Genomic DNA, 24,814 nt, shown 5'->3' with positions numbered 1-24,814 from the left:
CAAATGTTTGGAAAAGAGCTCCAGTCCCAGGGAGTGGGTGCAGGGTCCGGGTGGGGGTACCCAAGAGATCAGATGGGGCTGGGGGAAAACCTAAAGAACTTTGGCACTAGCCTGAGCTGGGGATCTGTAGAGGGTGTGGACACTGTGGCCACGGGCCAAATGCCGGGAGTTTTTCAGATGTGGGCAGGGATTTCTTTGGAAGCCCTAGCCAGCTCAACAAAAATAACTTGACAATATCCCTTCCCTCCCCCCGCCCCCCCGCCCCGCACCACCCCCCTCCCACAAACCTGTCTACATTGTCCCCCAGTCTTTCTTCCTTTGGTCTGGTCTCTAAGAAAGAGGTAATCTTTCTCCTTGCCAAGGCAAGTTCTTTCTTTGCACCCTTGACCCCATCTCCTCCCATCTTTCCTTTGGCCATCACTTTCCTTATCTATTGGCTCCTTCCTTGTGGTCTCCAAGAAGGCCCAGATTTCCCCGTCTCTGAGGCAAAGTACCAGGCAGCTATGGAGGGAAAGAAGGGAGGACGACAAAGGGGGAGAAAATGAGGAAAATAATATTTGCTCCACTTTTTCCACAGGGGTATTGTGAGGTTTCAAATAAAAAAAAAAGGAATGAGGGAGCATCGAAAACCTGCCAAGGGGTATAGACTAGGACCCGAGGTCTGTGAATTTGATTTTTAAAAAACAGATATTTTGTGCTCTCCACATCCAGAGAAAGAACTATGGAATCTGAATGCAGATCGAAGCATACTATTTGCTATTTTTTTTCCTTTTGTTTTGTTTCTTCTTTCTCGTGGTTCCTCCTATTGGTTCTAATTCTTCTTTACAACATGACTAATGTGAAAATGTTTAATAGGAATGTATATGGAGAGTCTATATCAGATTGCACGCCATCTTGGGGAGGGAGGGGGAGAAAAATGTAAAACTCAAAAGCTTATGGAAGTGATTGTTGAAAACTAAAAATAAACAAATTTTGAAAAATAGATATTTTGATAACTAGTTTCCAATATATTTGGTTTCCTTTGGAATATTATGTATTTTATTTTAGGAGCTTAAAAACATATTCTGAGAAGAGGTCCACATGCTTCTCCAGACTGCCCCAGGGGTCCAGGACACAAAAGAATAGTCGAGGACCCTTGTGATGCAGAGGTTGATTGAAGGCAGAGGATGTGAGCAAGTGGCTTCCCCTTCCCTGGGCCTCATTTTCCTCACCTGTAAAAGGAGAGAGCCTGAGCAGATGGTCTCCAAGCCCCCTTCTTTTGTCAAGGGGACAAAGTGCCGTCTTAAGACAGGAGGGGGACAAAGCAAGCAATACAAAAACCATAAATGGAGGAAAGCACAGGCCTAACAATCATAACTTTCATTGTGAATGGATTAAAACCCTCCAATAAAGGGAGACTGACATCATAAACGAGAGACAAAAAGCCAACAGCCTGCTGAACTGGAGAAAAGCTTCTGTAAAGTCGACAAACATAATGAAGGTGGGGTATCAGAACCAAACCCATTATACAGCAGGTGAATTCATGCTTGTTTCTCTTGTGAATTATGGTTTACAAAGCATTTTCCTTAATCAACTCTATGATGTCAGGAGGGCAAAGAGTCATCTTTCCATGATGGGGAAATTAAGGGATTGAAAATTATGATCAGGGAAGGACCACAAAGGCCATTGAATTCAACCCCTTCATTTGACAGAGGATGAAACTGCCATTCGGAGAGAGGAAATGAATTGCCCAGGGTCACCCAAGCAGTAAATATCGAGGTGGGATTCAAACAAAGGTGGCCAAATACTGGAGCCAGATGCCAACCTAGATCTGGGAATATGCAAACTTCTATATGCATTGTGAACTCCTGAGGTTCCACATGCACGTTTATTTCTTGTAATAAACCTAGTTTTCACAGAAGTTTCACTAAGACGTGATTGCTTGTTGACAATCTACAGATTCTTTTTGGATAAGGGTCTCCTAGCTTCCAGAGTTTCCTCCATCCCAGCTTGGGATTCAGAGCAGCTCTATCATGGTCCATAGCCTACAAGCACACTTACTTGAACTGGAACACAATGTAAATATGTGCGTGCGTGTTTGCTCATTCATTCACTCAATATTTACCAAGCACCCCCAGTGCAAGGCCCAGAGCTAAGCTGTAGTCAACAGCCCTTCCCAGGCAACTCCTCTAGGTCACTACTACCCCCACCCAGCCATGACTGCCCTGAATGGAAGCCCCTAGCAGGACAAGGGTCCCATCTGTCGAGACAACAGCCACCAATAACCATATATGAGTTTTGTTCCCAAGACAGTTTCACATCTCCTGAGGCCCAGAGAGGGAGGGGCATTGGCTCCCCAAAAATCACACAACAGATTGAGGGGGAGGGCCAGTGCTGGAGTCAGCTCAGTTGGGCTGCTGCCCATTGTCAAATTTTCATTGTAAGCACTTACACCTCAGAAATCAACAAGCATTACAAAGCAGGGCTTGATTTATTGTTTTGTTGAATGTCTACACTTAAGAAAGTGATGGAGAAAATGCTCATAATAATATTCAAAATTCATAATAATAATGCAGATTCAACTTCAAATGTGCCCAGCATACATTTCTCCCCACAGAGCCAGTTGTGAAACATTTGGCAACATGTGGAGGAGTTCTTGTTGGAGAAAGCAAATCTCCTGCATCCTAAACCCAAGGTCCTTTCCTACCTTCATTCTCCTTCCCCCAAATCCCTGTATGAAGTCTTTAACAAGTCCTGGAGATGACAATCCCAAGTGGAGAGACAGTATTAACATGGATGGAACACTTGGAGAGTGCTGGAGTAGAATGATTTGAAGTTAAAAGACCTGAGTTCAAATCCCATCTCTTCACTTCCTAAATGTGTAACTTTGGACAAGTCACCATCCCTCTCTGAGTCTCAGTTTTTACGAGACCATGGATGTGAGAGGAATAATATTTACTCGATCTACTCCCCATGGGTGCTATGATGTTTCATATGAGAGAAATGGATGGAGAAATACTTGGACTACTTATTCTGTCACTTACTAGCTGTATGGCTTTGAGTAAGTCACCTGACTGCTCTGGGCCTCAGTTTCTTCTTCTGTAAAATAAGAGGACTGGACTCAATGATCTTTTTAAGGTCCCTTCCAGCTCAAGTAACCATAACATTTATACAGCACCTCCAGGTTCACATATATATTATCTCAATCGATCTTTACAACAACCTTGTGAGGTAGGTGCTTTTATTATCCCCATTTTACAGATGAGGAAACTGAGGCAGAGAGAGGTGAAGCGACTTGCCCATTGGTATACTGTGCTAGTAATGTCTGAGATGGGACATGAAGACATGTCTTCTTGGCAGCAAACCAGACAATTTTATCCACCACATCCTACTTCCCTCGAATAAGGGATGATTTCTGTGACTAATTAAAACACAATAAAAAAAAGGCTGGATTTGGAGTCAGAGGACCTAGGTTCAGGTTACTGTACCCTTCTGAGTTTCAGTTTCCTCATCTATAAAATGGACTCGATGGCCTCTTTCAACCCTAGATTTATGATCCTGGGAAACAAGGCAGTGGAGTTCTATTGGCTAGTGCGGTTCATAGTACAAGTGTTACCAGCAGTCACGGCACACATAATTGGCTGCTTGAGCAGTGTTCCTCAGGGACAGGGATGGAGATTTTTTTTTTTTGAGAATAAAATAATCTTGGGGGGTGGAGCCAAGATGGCAGAGGGGAGAATAAAATAATCTTTAAAGGTATCTATGGCAAACCCAGTGTACCTACAGGTAGGTCTCCAGACAAGTTCTTGCTTTGATTACAACCCCCCCCCCCCCCCCCCCCCCCCCCCCCCCCCCCCGCCCCGGGTATAGCCAGTGTGGGGGAGTAGAAAGAGCTCAGGGTTTGGGTCCTGACTCTGTCACTTATTAGCTGAGTGACCTTGGACAGATGCATTTCTCTCTCTGGGCATCACATTACTCCGTAAAATGGAGGGTTTGGACTTACTAATTCTGAGCTTTCTTCCAAACTCTATCATGCTTCTAGTTTTGGCATTCTATGTTCTAAGGTCCATTCCAGCTCTGAAATTCCGTATTCAGCCTTAACATTCTATGGCATATGTTCTAAGTTCTCTCTGAGATCTTTCTCTTTTCTACATTCTAAAGACCCTTTCCAGCCCCAATATTCTCTGTTCTAAGGCCTCTTCTAGCCCTGAAATTATCTGTTCAATGTTCTAAGGCTCCTCCCAGCTCTGATATTCTAGGTTCTATATTCTAAGGTGCCCCCTACCCAGGTCTATGTTCTAAAGCTCCTCCCAGCTCTACCATTCTCTGTTCTATGTTCTTCCCTGCTATGCCATTTTATGATCTGTGTTCTAATGTCCCTTCCTTACCTGTCATTCTTCGTTTCTATGTCCTAAGTTACTTTCCAATTTTGACATTCTCTATTCTATGCTCCAAACTTCCTCCTAGCTCTGAAGGCTATGTTCTAAGGTATTAGCTCTGATATTCTCTGTTCTATGTTGTACAGACCCTTCTGGCTCTGACATTCCATGTGGTAAGGTTCCCTTCTTGCTCTGACATTCTAGTCTATGTCCTAATGTTCTATCTTCTATGGATCTTCTCAGGCCTGATATTCTTTGTTCTAAGATTCCTCCCTGCCTCACATTCTCTTTTCTCTGTCCTAAGGTCCTTTCCAGCTCTAAAATCCAGTGATCCTATGTGTAAGGTCCTGGGCCTGGATGTGTCTTGTGGGAGAGCCCCCACCCCCACCCTATCCCCTTGTAGGAAGCTCCTTTTGGAAAGTCAGTAAGTATATGCCCTTGGATGGGCCCCAAGAGGGGCCTGCCGCCTGCGTCAGGCTGAATTCTGTTCTGCTGCACTTAGGGTCAGATGGCTGGCCGCATCCCCCCCCCCCCAGCTCCCCTGTAGGGCAGGATGTTTCCCCATCCTGCTAAGCTTCCTGCTGCTTGGTGGGGTTTCCCCCTCCCCTCCCATCACTGGCCTAGCCTCTGCCCCTATGCCTCCCTCCCCCACCAGGGCACTTACAGACTGCCAGCAACTAACTTATCTGTGGGGAAATCTTTGCCTCACCCTGCTGCCCCACCCAGCTGACAGCCTCCCCACAGCCCTGTGGTTTGGTCCCAGGCCCTGCCCCAGGCCCGGGAGCAGTGGCGGGCAGGGCTATGGGCAAGAGTTGACTGCCTCGTAGAGGCCTGAGTTGTCTGATTATTTGTGGAGGTCCTATTGGTCCTCCCCATCTTGAGAGGGGGGAGGGGGTACATTAGTTCTTTTTCATTAAGTCTCCTTTCTTTCCATGCAGGCTATTGAAGGTATGGGGGGAGGGGTGAACTTGACCTCTGTCCCCCAGTTCTACAACCCAGATATGGCCAGAGTCACAGTCATCATAGGACCATGGAAGGTCAGAGCTGAAAGGGCCCTTAGAACACAGAGGGCAGAAGTGCAGAATGGGGAAGGACCTTACAAAAGAAAACAGAATGTCCAAGCTGGGAAGAACCTCAGAAAACAGAACATGAAACATCAGACCTTGGGAGGGACCATAAGAGAATGTCAGAGCAGGGGGGAACCTTAGAACAGGGAATATCAGAGCTGGGATGGACCCTAGAATAGAAAACAGAGAATGTCAGAGCTAGGAGAAATCTTAGAACATCAAATAGACAATGTCCGAGGTGGATGGGACCTTAAAACAGAATGTCAGAGTTGAGAGGGAAACTTGACAAGCATCTCATTTAGGACCTTTATCTTACAGGTGGGGAAACTGAGGCCAAGAGAAGTTAAAATGACTCACTCAGAAATGGTGTGGTGGTATGATAAGATGGAGAGTAATGCCAAGAGTTAAGGACTTTGAAAAAATCTCTATTCAATTTTTGTTTAAAAGTTCATTAAGTGCCTGTGATATTCCAGGAACCATGTTGGAACCAAGGAGAAAGAGACCAAAAGAGATATAGTCCCTGCCCTCAGGATGCTTACAGTCTAATAGTGGGGATGTGACATGTACACTAATAGGTAAGATACAAGAGAGAGTATGGAAAGGGGAAGGGGAAAATCCTGGCAAAATATTCTGAGGAGGAAAGAGTACTTTCATGGCAGCAGGGGAGCTGGAAGGGGAGGTGAGGGGTCAACAAAAGATTCATAGAAGACTTGGCATCTGTGTGGCACTTCTTGCTTGAAGGAAAATTTCAGCAATCAAATATGGGGGGGAGGGCAGGGTAATTTCTTCCAAGAATGAGTGTGAGCAAAGGCATGGAGAGCCTGGAGGATGGGAGGAGAAAGTCTGGACCAGGGGTAGGGAACCTAAGGCCTTGGGGCCACATGTGGCCTTCTAGGTTCTTGGGTTTGGCCTTTTGACTAAATCTAATTTTTATAGAACAAATCTTTTTATTAAGGAGATTTGTTCTGTGAAGCTTGGATTTCGTCAAGGGGCTGCACTTGAGGACCTAGAAGGCCACATGTGGCCTTGAGGCCACAGGTTCCCCACCCCTGGTCTGGACTATTCTAGTTCACAGATTAGAATGCATCCCAGGAGGCTTAATAAGATAGAGGGGGGTTGGCAATGAAGAACACGAGGGGATTAGACTCAAAGAGGGAGATGTAGAGCCCAGTGAGAATGGGGGAGCTCATTGAGGGGTGTGGGAGCCCCCAGGGAAGGACAGGAAGCGTAGAGTCTTGCTCTCAGATAACTCTCATAAACCCACCGATTCATGGTGTGTCAATGACTGATAACGACTTAAGGTTAAGCTCTCCCAAGAAACATATATCCATTTTAACGCAGACTCTTCTGGAGAAATGCCTCTTCAACCCAATGGACTGACAGATGGATATGATACAGCTGAGCTGCTTCCAATGGTCTCTGAATGGCTGGGAGTGGTGATGACTTATCCAATCTGATGATCCCCAGCTAGGAGGGCTAGCTGACATTGCTGAATGCCAGCCAGGAACTAAAAAGATCTTATAGTCCAGAAAGGCGAGTGGAATATGGAAAGAGAAAATTCAATTGGCATTAACGTCTTGCCCTTGGATTCAAAAAGTCAACCTCACAAGGACAAGACTGTGTAGGCATGGCTAAGCAGCAGTTCATCTGAAAAAGATGGGGCATATGCTAGGGAATTTGGTAGACTGCAAGCTCAATCTGAGTCAGCAGTGGGATGAAACAGCTGAGAAGACTAATATGTTTTTAGTGAAGTATAATATAATGGCCAGGGCATCGAGGTAGCTCTGTAGTGGAGAGAGTGCCAGGCCCAGAGTCAAGAAGACTCATCTTCCTGAGTTCGAATCTGGCTTCACACAGACACTTGCTAGCTATGTGACCCTGGGCAAATTACAATACCCTGTTTGTCTCAGTTTCCTCATCTGTAAAATGGGCTGGAGAAGGAAATGGCAAACCACTCCAGTATCTTTGCCAAGAAAACCCCAAATGGGGTCTAACAAAGAGTTGGAGGTGACTGAAACAACTCAACAACAAATATAATGGCCAGGATAAGAGCGATGATTGGGCAGATGCCATCTGGAGTCTTGGGTTCCGTTCTGGGTCCCACAGCTTAAGAAAGACGTTACTAAGATGGGGATTGTCCAGAGGAGGGTCACTAGGATGATGAAGGGTATTGAGACTGTGTCATATGAAGACCAGATGAAGAAACTGGGAATGTTTAACCTGGAGAAGAAGGCCCCAAGAGAAGTGTCTCCAAGTATTTGAAGGCCTGTAGCAGGGAGGAGAGATTGGCCTTGTTTTGCTTGGGCCCAGAGGGCAGAACTAGGAACAGTGGCAGGAAGAAGGGAGGTGAGGAGGCTGATTTATAGGTCACCATCAGCAGAAACCTCAAAACTTGGTCAGCTCCAGCTGGCCACAAGAAGAATGGGTTGTCTCAAGAGAAAGTGGAGGGTTCTATTCTGGTTGGACTGATCCTGATGGACCCTGAAGTCCTTTCCAATGTGGTTCTAAGATTCTGTGGTTCTCTAGAGAGATTTGGGGGCAGGTGACGTCAACAGCATCCTACACACGGACATCTTAGAATGTTAGAAATAAGAATCCGGATGATCTAATCTCTAATTTAAATAATCTAATAAGTAACCTCAATAGAGATGATCTAATCCAATCGCTACCTCCCCACAATTTTCCACATGGGGAAACTGAGGCTCCAAGAGAGACCTGTCCTAAGCTGTGCATTGAGTTGGCCCTGCCCAGGGTTATCCAAATCTTTGTTGTAATCAGTCATCTACTCCCCTCTGGGTCATTCTTCCTCTTACTGTAAGGAGTTCGATGCCCCGTTTCACAATCTTCCTCTCCATTCCCATCTCACACATACTCTGGGACTTCAGTACACATGGTGACGTCTTGAGGAGACATCTTGAGGCAACACTTAGGCCGCCCAGTTCCCCAGACTCCTCAACCCCCATGGTCCACATCCTCACTCCACCTCCACCGGGAGGATCACAGTCAGATCTCACCCTCATCTGGAACAGTGCCACCTCCATGATCCTGAGCTTGGAAATTGCCCTCTCATTACAACCTCCCATCCTCCCTCTCTCCCCCTAAACCGATCCTCCTCTCCACAACTTTGTGTTTTAGCCTCACTTTTTTTTTTTTTAGTCTAGGCAATGGGGTTAAGTGACTTGCCCAGGGTCACACAGCTAGTGAGTGTTATTTGTCTGAGGCCGAATTTGAACTCAGGTCCTCCTGACTCCAGGGCCAGTGTTCTATCCACTGCACCACCTAGCTGCCGCTTGGCCTCACTTTCTTGCCTTCACAGCCTGGACTCTACGTTGATCAGTTCAGCTCTACGCTGCCACAAGGCCTTGAATCTCTTGTGATTTGTTCTGTAGCCTCTCACATGTTGACAAACTCCAATTCTGGGTTACAACTCCCAGGGGCATGCTGGAGCCATCTTGAACCAACTCGAGGGCCAACTGTTACATTTTCAGTGGGAGCATTTACATTTTGGGAATCAGCAAAGGCTACCAATCACAGCCTGATTTATTGTTTGGTTGATTATCTAGATTTAAGAAAGTGATGGAAAATGTTAATGATGCATATGTTAAACGTAAAAGTGTCGCGTGTATTTTTTTTTTTTTGGAAAGCCAGTTGTTAAACGTTTACCACCACACCACTGGCTACCCCTACCATCTGCCTTCTCAACTCCTATTCCAGAGCTTCTGGGAAAAGTCCCACAACCATACAAATCTCAGCTGGGCCCTCACTGAGCAAGAGGTGGTCTTTTTCTTTCCGAAGGCCAAGCTCTCTACTCGTGCCCTTGATTCTATCTCCTCCCATCTCTTCCTGGAATTGCCCCTTTGAACATCACTCTCCTTATCTACTGGCTCTTTCCCTGCTGTCTTCAAACAGACCCTTGGCTCTCTCACCCTTAAAAAAATAACAAAAAAAATCCTTCGCTTGACCCTGACACACTCCTGAAACCATCATCATACATTTCTCATTTCTTTCACTGCCAAACCCTGGATGAAGAATGATGCTGCCTCTGTTTCCTCACCTTGCACTCCCTCTCAATCCCTTATAATCTAGATTCCAGGCAGTGGACTGCAATCACTGTCTCCAAGGTTACCAACAATCTCTTAACTGCAGAAATCAGATGGCCTTTTTTCATTCCTCATTTTCCTTTACCTCTCTATCTTCTGATATGTCAACCACCCCCTCCTGCCCAGACTTTCATGGTGCTACTCCCATCTGACTGCTCCTTCTCATTCCTCGTTGCCTATTATCATTGAGTTCCTGCTACTTTAAACACGAGTATTTCTCAAGGCTCTGTCCTGGGCCTTCTTCTCTCTCTGTCTCTGTGTCTGCCTCTCTGTCTCTTTCTTTCTGTTTCTCTGTCTCTCTCAATGTTTCGTGTCTAGTGGCTCCCTTTAGCAGCCTGGGGAAGCCCCTTCTTTTTTTCCCCAATTACATGTAAAAACAACTTCAACGTTCTTTTTTTTTTTTTCCAAATTTTGAGTTCCAAATTCTCTCCCTCCCTCCCCTCCCCCTTCACTGAGAAGGCAAGCAATTTGACATAGGTTATACATGTGTAGTCATGCAAAACACATTTCCATGTGAGTCATTCTGTGAAAGAAAACATAGACCAAAAAAAAAAACCCCAAGAAAAATAAAGAAAGTAAAGAAAAAGTATCTTTTATCTGCATTCAGGCTCGACCAGTTCTTTCTCTAGAGATGGACAGCACCTTTCATCATAAAGTCTTACAGTCCTCCTTGGATCATTGTATTGCTGAGAACAGCTAAGTTATTCATAGGAGATCATCATACAATATTGCTGTTACTGTGTACTATATTCTCCTGGTTCTGCTCATTTCACTTTGCATCAGTTCATGTAAGTTTTTCCATGTTTTCCTGCTCATCATTTCTTAAAGCACAATAACATAATAGTATTCCATCATAGGGAAGCCCCTTCTTGGAATCACATTTGTAAATAATTGAAGATCAAGATGCTAAATTTCAGTTAAAGGTTGGCGAAAATAAAGACGCCATTTCTCCCCCCCTTCCAAGCTTGTGGACCCCTTTGTGATCCATGGGCCCCAGGTTAAGAACTTCTTATATTGTCATCTTAGCAACTCTCATGAGTTCAATTGCCACCTTTATGCAGATGCTTTCCAGATCTATGTAGCCATTCCTGGTTGCTCTCTTGAATTCCAGGCTTGCATTGCCGAAGCTGCTAGACACGGCCACCTGCATGTCCCATTGGCATCTCAAATTCGATATGTCCAAAATGAGATTCATTCTTTACCCCCTTCAAACTGGGCCTTCCTTCAAACTTCTCTGTTGCTGCTGAAGGTACCACAGACTCCTGGTCACCTAGGTTTCCCACTTCTGAGTTGTTCTCTCCTCTCTCTTACCCCACTATAGTCACTTGGTATCCACGACTTTATTTTATTCTTTATTTTTTTTGAGGGAGGGAGACAATAGGGGTTAAGTGACTTGCCCAGGATAACACAGCTATTAGTGACTAAGGTCCTATTTGAACTCAGGTCCTCCTGACTCTAGGGTTGGTGCTCTAGCCAGTGCAGTGCCACCACCTACCTGCCCCTAGTATACAAGTGTATGATTCTAACTAACATCTCTTGGGAAGTTCAAGAGGTCCTAATCACCTCTCACCTAGACTGTTACTGGATGATTCCTGATGGATCTCTGCTTTTAGGCTCTCTTCTCTCTCCAATCCATCCTCCACACCTGTGCCAGGATAATCTTTGTCCCCCCAGGATAATCTTCCTAAGGTACAGGTCTGATCACATTATTCCCCTGCTCAAAAGTCTTCAATGGCTCCCTATGGCCTTTACAATAAAATACAACCCTCTGGGCTTGGTATTAAAATCACTCCACAATCTGACTGTACCCCCTCTCCCCCCCCCCACCAGACTCATTTCATATGGTTCCTCTTCACATCTGGCCAAAATGGCCTGCCAGTCATTCCTATTCCCTCTCTCATTTCCATGACGTCTGGAATATCCATGTCCTTCCCAACTTGTGCTCTCAGAAACCTTATTATCATCCTTTAAGACTCAATTGATGGACCACCTCCTTCAGGGAGTCTACTCTGATTTCTCTCTCCTCCTCCCCAAGTTATTGCTCCCTCCTGCCTCAAACCACCTCCTATTCACTTCTCTATGCATATGTTGAATCCCCACAACAGACATTATAGATTCCTCCAGGCCAAGGACCATACCAGTTTTTTGGACTCAGTGTCCTCACTGCAAGCACTTATATTCTTTTGTTTTGTTTTGTTTTTGTTTTTTAGTGAGACAATGGGGGTTAAGTGACTTGCCCAGGGTCACACAGCTAGTAAGTGTCAAGTGTCTGAAGCCAGATTTGAACTCAGGTCCTCCTGACTCCAAGGCTGGAGCTCTATCCATTGTGCCACCTAGTTGCCCCAAGCACTTATATTCTAATTGAGTTAAGTAACTGTAAAGATGATCACAGAGCTAGAGCTTGAAGGGGCCTCAGGTCCACCCTGCCTCCTCCCATTTTACAGATGAGAGTACTGAGTTTCAGAAAAATGAAGCCCGCACCTAAGACACACAGCCAGTAAGTGTCTGAGGCAGAATGACCCTCCCAGGAAGTCTAATGCGATCCCGTAGGCCAAGCTGTTTCTCTGATAGGAGGGAATGTGTAGGAAAGCACTTGAAATAAATCTGAAAGCCCTATAGAAATACAAGGAATGACTATTGCTGAGCCTGAGCCTGGGCCTGAGCCTGAGCCTGAGCCTGAGCCTGGTTCTGTGGTAGCAGAGGTCACTCAGTCAGTCAACAAGCACTCTGACTACATGCGCTGCTAAGCACTGCTAAAGCATCCAAGATACTCCAAAGAAAGGCAAAATCAGTCTTTGCTCTTAAGGAAATTAAAATCTAAGGGGGAGACTTGCAAACAACTATGTAAATATAAGATCTATACAGTATAAATGAAAGGTTATCCCCGAGAGGCCTCGAGCAGCACCATTAAATCTTACTAGTCTCCTACTGATAAGAAGAGCTCTACTCCCCCTCCCCCCAACCCCACCCCATTGATCCCTCAGGGGCCAGGTGAGGGGGTGGGAGGGGAGGGAAGGGGAGCATGGAGGCCAGGCATTGCTTTCCTTGGACGATTAGGAACAGATTCTTTGAAGGATCCTCCAAGCTATCCCACTCCCCCCTCACCCCAGCCTCAGAACTAGTATACAGCCCCCCCTTGCCTAAGGCAGACTTGCTCACCTTGGCTATCCCCTCAGCATAGCCCTACAGGCCCAACTCAAGAATCTTCGAGTCTGAAGGGACTCTGAGGTCATTTTGCCAGAAGGCCTTTAGAGAGGCCAGTTGTTACCTGAGGACAGTTGTCATGGCTCAGGTTTTTTCTTAGATTAAAGAGAATCAGTGTCTGCCTCTTTCACTTCCACGAATAGCTCTTTGTTCTGCCCTCTGGGGCCAGGGCCCTGTAATCCTAAATCGAATGGTCCTTTCGAGAGAAAGGCCTTCAGAGCCTAGAAGACAGCCAAGATGGGAGCCTCTTGTTCAGGCCTGAAATGATCTGGCTCTTCCTGGGCTTTCCAACCTCATCTCCTAATGCATCCCCATCCTATCACAGCCATGCTGGGTCCCTTGTTTGCTCTCATCACCAGCCTTACCTGATACCATTTTGCCCCCTGCTTGGAAAACCATCTCTACTCCTCCCAACCTCTCCAGATCCTCATCTCCAGTGCCACCTCCCCTAGAGAACCTTTGCTGACATCTCCATCGGAACGTGAGGGCTCCTTGTCTGACCTCCTCCAACTGGCACCCACCCCCACCCCAGTCTGGCCACAGTGGCTCTCTAAGTATGTCATGTGTATGCAGCTAGATCTTGAGCTCCCTGAAGTCAGGACTAGGCTGGGCACACGGAAGGGGCCTGGGCAGTACTTGCTGAGTTGAGGTCATCTGAAGGCACTGAGAGACACCTTGGTGCAAGGAGCACAGATACGTGGAAACTCAAAGACAGATAAGAGGGCCTGTTTGATGAACTTACTTCCTGCTGCCAAAGGTCCTGTGAGTGATTGTGATCTGAATTTTCCCATATACCTGGATGAGAACCCCACAAATGTGTTATGGTGGAATGGCACTGTGGTCTGGTTATAAGGATGGGCACTGGACTTGGCTCTGCTACTTAATGGCTACGTGATCTCTCTGGGCCTCAGTTTCCCCTCCTGTTAAATGAGTGGTTTGGACTACATATGATCTCGGAGCACCCTTCTAGCTCTGCCTAGAGCGGAGGCAGCATGGTATAGTGAACGAGGCACTGGACCTAGAGTCAGGAGCACTAGGTCCCAGTTGTATCTAGAGTACTAATTGTGTGACCCTGGGCAAGTCACTTAACCTCATTTCCCTTCTTCACAGAAAAGAAGGTATAGGCAGTTATGGCACAGTGGATAGAGGTGGTCTCAGAGTCAGGAAGATATGAGATCAAGTTCCACCTTAGACAAATTCTGACTGTGTGACCCTGGGCAAATCATTTGGCTTCTCATTGCCCCGGGTTAACCCCTCCAAGATTACTATGCAGAGAAGGCGCAGACTGGTATTGCTAAAGGGAGTTTCCTTGTCTAAGTTCTCCCTACATCAATGAAATCATAGATTTAGGCCCTCCTCCCATGAGTTATTCTAACCCCAGTCCCAACCCAGGGGATTTCTCTCGGCAACACTAAAGGTGACTAAAGGAGAGAAAGTGGGCGAAGGGCCCAGATGCCCAGAGGGCTCACCCTTGGTTCTCCCCATTGAGATAGGTCTTCCTCTCTGGCCACAAGGTTTTAGCCCAGCCTGCTCAGTGATCTCGAAAAAACCTGGCATCTCTCCTGAGCACCATCAAAAAGTGGGCCGGGCATCTCACAGAAAGCATGCCCCTCCCCTGCCTCTAGTCACACTAGCTGTGTGACCCTGGGCAAGTCACTGCCCTTCTGAGCCTCTTGCATCTATAAAATGGGGATAAAAATACCAGTAGCATCTAGGAAACCCACAGGAGATGTAACAGGTCTTGTTACATAGGCGTCAGCTATTGCTAGCACACCAAGGGGCTGTGGGATGGCCCCTTCAATCAGTCAATTGACAAGCATTCATGAAGCACCTAAGATAGGCTATAAGAACCAAAAAAAAAAAAAAAGAGAGCCGGTCTTGGCTCTCATGGAACTTTCATTCCATCACTTTCTGGGCCAACTTCCCCAGCTGAAACATGAAGGGGCTGGACTAGATCCTAAGATCTTTTCCAGGTCTGGCATTCCACGGTTCCCTGAGAAGGCCAATCCAAATGCTCCAGGGAAGAGGGTGGGGTGTGGGTTCCTAAGAACACAGTTACAAAAGAAGAAACATCTCTTTGGCCTGCAAAGGTGAAGACAGGAGAGGGTAGGCCCTACAAGGGCCATAAAATCACCAAGTGGCAGGAGAAGGGATGGATAATAGGCAGTGGGCAGTAATAGGTCTACAAGAAAGAATCGAGGTTAAATAACCGAAGTGGTTTCCCAAAAGGTGTGGCTAAATTCATGGAGGATTGAGGTGTCGGGTGGGTGAGCAGGCTCTCTGCGGGGTTCATACCTGGGAGCTCCTAGGAGAGCCAGAGCCACAGAGAGACGCTGGGCGCCTATCCTGGGGGGCAGTGACAGGGCTGGGAGAGGATCTCTCTCTCATCCCCTCCAATAACCTCCTGTAACATTCAACCACTCAATAACCATCTGTTTGTTTGTTTCCTCATTTATTTACTTGTTCACCTATCTATCTGTCCGTCTGTCTATCTAGCTCCATTTATTAATCTGTTGAACCAAGCCCACACCCCTGTGCTGGGCACTGGGGGAGAGACAATGTGTAGACAAGATATGGTCCCTGCCCTCTTGGAGTTCACAGTCCAGTGGGAACATAAAATGAATCTAATGCACCCACAACAGGCAACATGATAAAGCGGAAAGGACACTCGATGGAATCAGAAGAACTGGGCTCAGATCCGATCTCTGGTGTTTACTAGCTGTGTGACTTCAGGCAAGTCACATGATCTTGGAGCCTCAGTTACTTCCTCTGTAAAATGAGGGGATTGGATTCCATGGTCCCTGAGGTGCCTTCCAGCTCAGCCTATTCTCTGATGAGGTCTAAGGAAAAGTGCTCAGGGGGAGGGACCTGAGTGAAGGCGAAGGTCCTACCTTACCCACAGGTGGAAATTAGTAAAGGGTCAGGGTTAGAGCCGGAAGGGGCCTTAGAAGGCATCCGGTCCAAACCCCTCATTTTAGGGATAAGGAACCTGAGAGCTGGAGAGGTTAAAGTGTCTTGCCCAAAGCCACATGGGTAGAAAGTAGCAGAGGCTCTCTGTAGAAGGTGGCATTTGGGTTGGATCTGAAAGCATAGGGAGGAATTCGCCAGGTGGAGAGTGGTTGAGGAGGCATCCCAAAAATACTGACCAGCCTGAGCAAAGGATCTGAGATGGGAAAGTACAGGGTGTGTTTGACAGGAAGAAAGTAGATCTTTTTGGCCGAAGCACAGAGTGGGTGGAGGAGTGTAACACAAGAGAAGACTAGAAAGTGAGTGGCACCAGATTATGGAGAGCTTTGAATGCCAGGAAGGGATGGCTGAACTTTTACCAGGAAGGTAATAGGGAGCCACTGGCAATTTTTGAGCAAAGGGGTGACATGACCAGATCTATCTACAATAAAAGATACTCTGGGGATTGGATGGCAGAGAGCATAGTAGCAGGAAGACCTGGTAGGAGCCTGTCATAGTAGTTCAGGTAGTAATGATGGCCTCTGCTAGGTGGGTGGGGAAATAGGACTAGAGAGAAAAGGATGGATGAAAAAGGCATTTTGTTGGGTTTTTGTGCTTGGTGAGGCAATCAGGGTTAAGTGACTTGCCCAGGGTCACATAGCCAGTAAGTGTCAAGTGTCTGACGCCAGATTTGAACTCAGGTCCTCCTGACTTGGAGTTCTATCCACTGAGCCACCTAGCTGCCCCAAAAAAGGCATTTTGAAGGGCCATTGATAAGACTCAATGACTGATTACATAGTAGAGGTCAGGTAGGTCGGGGAAGAATCAAAGATAACCCCAAGGTTGTGAACTTGGAAGAGACCAGGTAAAGAGCCCTTCATTCACACCTTCCTAGGCTGCTTACTATGTGATATTGTGGATTTCAGTTATCTGCAATTGGTGCCCCCTAAACTGCTTCCTGCCACAAGATCTCATTTCTTGAATGCCAATGTTCTCCCAGTGATGCCCTATGGCCATGGAACATCACAATCCATGGAGAGCCACAATACCAGGCCACCCAAGGGGTGATGGTGAGACTCGTCATGAGAGTGAGTGGCAGCCTATTACTTTCTCCCAAGAATCAGCCCAAAAGCCAGCATTTTCCAGATGTGTGACAGGCAAAGAGGACTCTTAAAAGACCTGTCTGTTGAGGAGTTCTCCTATGGTAGGTTTCTCAAAGACTTGGGCAAGAATCACATTGGCTAATAAGACATGGATGAGTGGTGATCTGTACCTTTGCAAAAATTATCCATATACGTAAGATCACAGATAGGCTGAAATATCAACATTACCTGTATGTTTCCAGTTCCCCTCCCCCCACCCCCATGGACTGGGAGCTCCATTAGCGTAGGACTCCTTGGCTTATTGAAGCTGTATGTGAACTGGGGCCCAGCACAGGGTTTTGCACATAGTAGGCACTTGATAATTGGTTGTTAAATCAATTCAATATGCCCTTGTAGACTTTAATCATCTCTGACCTGGAATGCCCTCATAGGCTTGCCATGAAGACTCTTTCTTCTTTCATTGGGGCCACCCACCCACTCCAGGAAGCCTTCTTCAATGAAAATAATACAGGCAACAGAGTGGCCTTTCTCTAGCCCCCCTCCCCCCTTGACCCTCACCATCATCCAAACCACAAATACTAAACTTCATACATGATGTAAATATTGTTTTCTTCCCAGGGCCATCTGGCATGTTAGCTCTTGACCTGCTGTGGAACTGAGTATATCTATCTGCCTTGCCCTAGCTTCTGCCACTGGTTTCAGACCCTCGGGGGGGGGGGGGGGGCAGGGAGGCTTGTCCTGCTTTCCTTGAAAGAGTGAGTCCCTGTGCATGCTGGCACCTTTCCAGGTCAGCTGGACAACTGGGAAGTGGTCAAGGGCATTCTGGGAAAAGGGCAGGTCCTCCCCTAGGACCCTAGGCAGATGTTCCAGGTCATGAATTCAATTGCCCAGCCTCCTGTCCTCCTGTGCCCTAGTCCCTGAGGCGTCTCTGTTCTAGGAGGTTGAGTTAGAATGAAAGGAGAAGCCTAAATGTCTACTTTCAAGACTAGGCCATTTGCAGGTTGTCTTGGGGCCCTGGGTACTTGGCTTATTATTCCCAGACTGACCTCAAAGTTCTGTTCTAGGTTATCCCTCTGTGGTAGATCCAATATCTGAGCTATCCCCAGACTGGCCTACTGGAAATAGTTTGAAATTGGAACCACAAAATCATAACAGCTAGCATGTATGTAGAGTGCTAAGGTTTGCAAGGCGCTTTATATCTATTATTTCATTTGATCCACACAACAACCCTGGGAGGTAGGTGCTATTATTATTCCCATCTTACAAAAGAGGAAACTGAGGCAAACAGAAGTTAAGTAACTCGCCCAGGATTCCACAGCTAATAAGTATCTGAGGATGGATTTGAACTCAGGCCTTTTTGACTCCATGCCGGTAAGACTCTATTCACTGAGCCAAGCCTAGCCTTAGCCCCCTTCAGGGCCACTCTGGGCCAAGACTACAGTACCACAGAATGCCAAAGCTGCAAAGGATCTGAGAGATCACTGGGCTTAATTAACCCCTTCATTTTAGAGAGGAGAGAAGTGAGGGGAAAGGTCTCGGGATTCCAGTCCAGGTCTTCTGCCTCCCAAACCAGCGCACTTTCCACTAAAGCAGGTCTTGGGCCTTCCCGAGCGCTAGCCCAGAACAAGGTGTGGGTGAAAGGCCAGTTGCCTCCTAGCTTCATTCAGTGGTTCCCAGGAGCAACTGATTCTTGGGGAAATAATGTATGTCTGCTGAGAGTCTGGTTCATTTAATAACAACTTGATGGCAATGATGAGAACAACCACAAAAGGGAAGATGAGGGGATGAAGATGAACGCCTTAATAAAAATGATGAGGGAGAAGAAAGAGATGGAAGCTCTTGGGGTCCCACTCCTCTCTTGACAACCACTCTGCTGTTCAACAGGCCATTAAATATTCCTTCCATTCATCTCCTGTCTCCCGGCTCCTGTCTCCCTCCCCCCTCCAAAGACAGAGGAGATATTAACAGCTCCCATTTCTAGAATACTTCACTGTTTACAAAGCACTTTCTTCCTGACAACCCTATGAAAGGACATAATATAGGAGTTGCTATTCCTCTTTTACAGGTAAGGAGATTGAGGCTCAGTGGGGGAAGGAATTTTGCCCAGGGCCACATGGCTAGAAAATTTTGGGACTAAGATGGAAACTCACCTGTTTCTTGACACCAAAACCAAATGTTTTCTATACTGTAAATCTTTTCTACTGTCATATGATCACCGCTAAGAGTGGCTTAGCAACGACTCTCAAGGACAAATGGGTATATTAAGGGGTCTCCCAGCACTGGATTTCGGCTCAGAAAATCTGGGTTTCAAATCCTCACTCAGCCACTCGGTACTTGTGTGCCCTTGGGCACACCCTTCTCCCTGGGTCTTAGGTTTCCTCTTCTCTAAAGGTAGGACTAAGATTCCCTCTAAGGCCCCCACCAGCTCAAGCTCTATCGACCTCTGACCTTTTCTCCGTGTCCTGGAGTCAGTGCCCTTCTCCAGACCTGAGTCACTGGATGCAGGCAGGGAGCCCCCTCAGGCCCTGACACTTATTCTTAGCCTCCCTCAAAGGTATGGGAGAAGAATGTTTGGGATCAAGGTTCGCAGATCCTTCAGTATTCCCCAGCCCAGCCCTCAGTAGGTGAGGGTGCCCTGGGATTCCTGGGTCTCTCATCTATGGGGGCGGAGGGTAGGGATAACAGTGACTGGGGTAGAGAGGAGGGAAGCTGACTGTGATATGTACTAAAGCCAGGACACCAAGTCCGTATGAAGCACCTAGCCCAGTAGGCCTATCCCACGGAGGGGAGCTACCAAAGAAACTGAAGGGGCAGCCCCCGCCCTGAACTAGCTGCCTGCCTGCAGACACAGGTGCTGGGGCCCACAAGCTCACAACCATGATCACTGACTGAAAACCCCTGAACTGGGCAACCATAGGATTAAGAACTGGCAAGGCCCTTCCAGGTCATTTAGTCCAACCCCCATCTATTTCCAAAGGGGGAAACTGAGGCCCAGAGAGGGGAAGGGACTTCAGTTTAGAGAATGTCGAAGCTGGAAGGGACCTCAGGGATTTGTTGTTGTTCAGTTGTGTCTGACTCGTTGTGATCCCATTGGGGGTTTTCTTGGCAAAGCTAATGGAGTGGTTTGCCATTTCCTTCTCCAGCTCATTTTACAGATGAGGAAACTGAGGCAAACTGGGTGAAATGACTTGCCCAGGGTCACACAGCTAGTAAGTATCTGAGGCCAGATTTGAACTCAGGTCTACTTGACTCCAGGCCCTTGCTCTATTCACTCTACTACCCAGCTGCCCTTACCTCAGAGACCATCTAGTCTAATCTCATACAACAGAGAAGGAAATTGAGGCCCAAAGAGGTTGTGACTTATTCAAGGTCACATATAGGATCCCAGGTCTAGAGCTGCAGGGACCCCAGAGGCTATCTACTCCCAACCCGTCACTTTACAGAGGAAGAAACTGAGGCCCAAGGAGAAGTGACTTCATGAAGGTCTCATAGCTGGTGAGGAGCAAAGCCAGGGTTCAAATGGAAGTCCTTTGCCTCCAAGGCCAGTATTCTGGTCTCCACATCACACACTCCTCTTTTTTTTGAATTTATTTTTTTTACACTACTCAATAACTTTGCAGAACATTACTTCTTCTGTGCCCAGACCCTCAGATCACTGATTTACAAGGGGGAAATTATTTCAGAAGGCTTAATCTAGTCTTAATGCCTGATTTTATGGAGGAAGAAACCGAGACCCAGAAATTTTCCCTAGGACACATAAGTAGCAAGTGACAGGGCTAGGATTCGAACCCAGGTCCTCTGGTTTCCCATCCTATATTCTTTCCACTGCCTAGAAAGAAATGAGAAGCATGAGCCCCTCAAATCTCCCCCTCCCCCACCCCAGGATTCTGTCATTGGCTCTGCTTGGGGTCCCCTGCAGAGGGAGGGCCTGCTCACCCTCCTGGACAGCTCAGTCTGTCCTCCGTGAATTTATCGAGACCTCTTAGGAAACTGGCTTCTGGATTTTAGCCTGGATTGTCTCTTGGAGGTAAGGAGTTCCATAGATGTTATAATTGCCCATTCAGTAAAGTAGGCTGGTTTGGGTTTTAATTGCCCCTAAACTTGGGCTCCCCTCTCCAGGCACCTTCTGATTTTTTTCAGACGGTTAATCCTGTCCCCTCTTGTCTTCTTCTTTGAAAGCCTAAGAGGCTTCTCTTTTTGGTTTGGAACCCTGGCCCTCCTCCCCTTCAGCCTTCTAATTGGCCTGCTCTGAGAACCGGGGCACACCAGGCCTAGGTGATGCCTCCTGGTGGTAAAGGTGGGGCAGGGGAGGGGGAAGGGGCTGCAAAAAACCAAAACCCCAAAACAAAACCCAACCAATCCCCAAGACATCCAGGGATCAGGAAGGCTGCTTTCCTGGCTCTGCCCAGTCACCGGCCAGGTGTCAGAAGTGTCCCCCTCCCTCCACTTTGGTGTGTGGGGTCACTGTAACACGCCTGCTCTGTTTGTCTCAGTGGGGATGGGTTTGCACTGTACCTTCCTCCTGTTTTCATCTAGGTGGGGGCGGGGAGAGATGAGGCGCCCCAGTGAGAGAGATGGTAGGGGGAAGGAGTGTCTAAGAAATCTATTCTTGCTCCCAGCTCAGGAGATTCAGCTGGAACCCCTCCAGGACTCAGTTTCCCCATTTGTAAAATAAGGGTGTTAGTCTAACTGTTCTCTTAAGGATCCTTCCTAGCTTTAGACAAACCTTGTTCCTTGTCCCAGCAGGCAACTCAGTCAGCTGGGGTGAGAGGCCCAGGGCTCAAACCGCAGCAGCCAGCCGGGGTGAGAGGCCCAGGGCTGGGCCCCTGCCTGCTCAGGGGTGGATGCTAATTGCTGGAGCAGCCGAGCAAACACAAGGCCTTCATGGGGGGAATGCCAGACATAGCTGCAAACAAGCCACTCCTTCAGCTCCCAGCAGGTCAGGGCGGCCTGGAAGCTGCAGCCTGAACCCAGGAGAAGCCTCCCCCAGCCCCAGGGATGGAGGCCAGGAAGCCCTCCGGATTGAACTCCACTTGACTCACAGGACACTTGGGCCCTGGGGCACTTGGCGATTTCTGGACTGAGTTCACATGTACTTGGAGACAGGGCTGTGGGGTTGGGGCAGTGTTCTTCAACCTACCCAGCCTGCTTCCTGAGGGCAAGGCCTGTGTCTCCCCGAAATAGATTGGGGGGGGGGCCTCTAAGGACAAGGTTTTTGTATCTTGCATCATATTGGCGGAGGGGCCTTCCTGAGTTCGGAGCTCTGTCTCCTCCAAATATTGGGAGGCTTCCTGAGGGCAGGTACAGTGTTTCTCCTACATCACAGTGGGGAAATCCTGTAGGCAGAGCCTGGCTTCACTATCAGATCAGTGATTGCTCAGTCCAGACAGGGGTGGGGAACCTGCAACCTCAAGGTCACTTGTGGCCCTCTAGGTCCTCAAGTGTGGCCCTTTAACCGAATCCAAACTTCACAGAATAAATCCTCTTAACAAAAGGATTCATCTCCCCTGGACTCTAGAAGCACCCTGTCAGAAGGACCTGGGCCTCCCGGATGAACTCTGTCCGAAGTGCCTTCTAACTTTACATCTAGCTTCCTGTGATCCTCTCACATCAAACCTAGGGAGGGCTTCCTTAGGGCAAGGATTCCTTGTCTCCCCTCTCAGCCTGGGTACCCAGGTCCTCCTTGCTACCCTATTTCCTCACCCAGCACTCAGTCCGGGGCAGCCCCCGGTAAACCCTCCCTAGATGATGATGCCGGAAACCAGGATGCCTGGGGCCAGGGGTAAGAGAAAAGGAAGTTAGGAGGAGTGCGGCTGGCTTCAAGTCTGTTTCTACTCTTCCCCCCCCTCCCCCCCACCATCTGAGGCCCTTACAGCCTGGAATCAAGGAGTCCAAGGTTAACTGTTCCTCCCCACTTTAAGAGCTAATTAAAATGATTAGCCACAGTGAACTGTCAAACATTAACCAGCAGAAGCTTCAGGATGAGACAGGCCTCTGTCTTGAGCAGGGAGATGAGGGACAGAAATCCAGTGGCCAGACCTAGGGGGAGGGTAGGAAGGGGGAGTATTGTTGAGTGGGGGATGTCAGGGGACCTGGAGGTGGCCACCAGGTGGGGGAAGTGGGCCTGCTGGGAGGACAAGGTGGGAGGGAAGGCTGGCCAAGGGACAAGAAGTGGGGAAAGGAAGGCTTTCCCATCCTGAGTGCCCATGGGGCTGTGGGCCCAGAAGGCTCTGGACTAGAGATCCAAGTTCTGGGGAGGGCTACCCCTTGGGGTTGTGGGAGGAGAAGTAAAAGTGGGTTCTTAGGGCTAATAGTTCAAAATCCAGTTCAGACATGGACCGTATCCCTTCACTAAGCCTCAGTTTCTGTCCCTGTAAAATGGGGGAGATGAATTGATGATCTTTAAGGTCCCTTCTTAAGAGCAGCATGTGCTATTGTCCCTTGGAAGGGCTGCTGTATAATTAAAGTACGGGAGAAACGTGAGTTATACAGTCATTGAGAATCTAACTCTCTAACTTATCTTAGCAAAAGCCCCTCCCCCACAAGTTCAGGCCCACTGGCCCAACCCCCCAACTCAGGCCAGCTCCCCACCCAGTTCAGGGCTGCTCCCCCTAAGTTCAAACCCACTATCCCCAACTCAGACTTGTTCCCCCCCAGCTCAGGCCTGTTCCCCCTTCAGTTCAGGCCTGTTCCCTCATTTTAGACTTGCCCCCCAAATTCAGGCCTGTTCCCCTCCCAACTCAAGCCTGCTCCCCCCAGCTTAGGCCCACCCTACATTTCAGGCCTGCTCCCCTCCAGCTCAGGCCTGCTCTCCCCAGCTTGGGCTCACCCTATATTTCAGGCCTGCTCCCCCTCCAGTCAGTTAGCCATTCAATGCAACTCCGAAGACTTAGATTTTGTAAGCACTAGGTCCGCTGCCCTGGCACTTTGGGGGGGGGGGGGAGATGCCTACTGTCCCTGGTTTAGCTCCAGGGGAAGGACTTTCATTGAAGGAGGGGAGAGGCCAGACCAGATAAGGCAGTGTGATACCTTGAAAAGAGCATTGAGCTCCTGCCCAAATCTCGATTCTCGGCTTACTTACTAGATGCCTAGTGGGACCTTGAGAAAGTCACTTACAGCGACCTGCACCTCGGTTTCCCCGTCTGTAAAACGAAGGGGTTGGATTAGATGACCCCTGAGCTCCCTTCGAGCTCTCTAGGAGAGCCCCTGAGCCCCAGGCCCAGCGGGGGATGGAATTTAAGCGCCCTACTCTCCCCCAAACACAGGTGGGCTGGCCAGACTTGTAGCCCGAAAACTCAGCTCTCGTGGCGGCGGCGGCGGCGGCGGCGGCGGGCGGGCGGGGTAGCGGCAGGGCAGGGCAGGGACGGGACGGGACGGGCAGGGTGTCCACAGGCACCCAATGCCCACCTCCGCAGCGGTGCCCACTTTCCACTCCCCGGCAGGCCGGATGCTCTCTCCGTAGGACCGAATCTCCTTCCCTCTCCCCCCAGCCCAGCCTCTCTCCCCGCTCCCCCTTCCCCTCCCCTCCCTTCTTCTCCCCTCCTTGGGCGGCCCGGGACGTACCTCTGGCAGCTGGGGCTCCCGCCGCAGGACCATGGTCCGGCCCGGGATGGGCAGCACAGTAGGAGGCTCAGCTGTAGGGGGGGGCTGCAGGGTAAGGCTGGGCTCGCCCCCTCCCCCCACCCTCAGGAGTCTCTGTCGAGAAAGGAGAACAGCAAGGAAAACTGGGGACAGCCCAAAAGGAGAACTACAACTCACTGGTGTGCAGCCTCAGCCTCCTCCCCCTCTGACTCACCTCCTGGCCCCGGCGGGCGGGCGGGTCGGGGTGAGGCTCAGCCTCCGGCTCTGCCTCTCCCACCGGCCCAGCTGCCACTGGCTACTTCGAGGGCAGTATGCAAATATCAGGTGAGCCGGGGGCGCCCCGCCTGGGAAAACACTGGGGGGGAGGGGAAACACTCAGAGACACGGAGAGACAGAGACGAAGAAAAAGAGGCAGAGAGGCACAGAGATGTATAGGAGAAGAAGACAGAGATAGA

At 48.6% G+C, this 24,814-nt stretch overlaps 1 protein-coding gene across 1 annotated transcript in view; it reads right to left on the bottom strand.

The window, feature by feature from the left end:
- Window positions 1-24,585, bottom strand: part of ELF4 (E74 like ETS transcription factor 4) — a 63,242-nt gene extending 38,657 nt beyond the window's left edge. Inside the window, exon 1 of the mRNA XM_027836182.1 lies at window positions 24,342-24,585. The gene's annotated coding sequence lies outside the window, so the exon portion shown is untranslated. The remainder of the gene's footprint in view (window positions 1-24,341) is intronic.
- Window positions 24,586-24,814: the final 229 nt, after the last annotated feature.

This window comes from Vombatus ursinus, unplaced genomic scaffold (genome assembly GCF_900497805.2).
Source record: "Vombatus ursinus unplaced genomic scaffold, bare-nosed wombat genome assembly UNPS02004437.1, whole genome shotgun sequence".
Classification (NCBI taxonomy): Eukaryota; Metazoa; Chordata; class Mammalia; order Diprotodontia; family Vombatidae; genus Vombatus; species Vombatus ursinus.
This window is presented reverse-complemented; position numbering and strand designations above follow the sequence as displayed.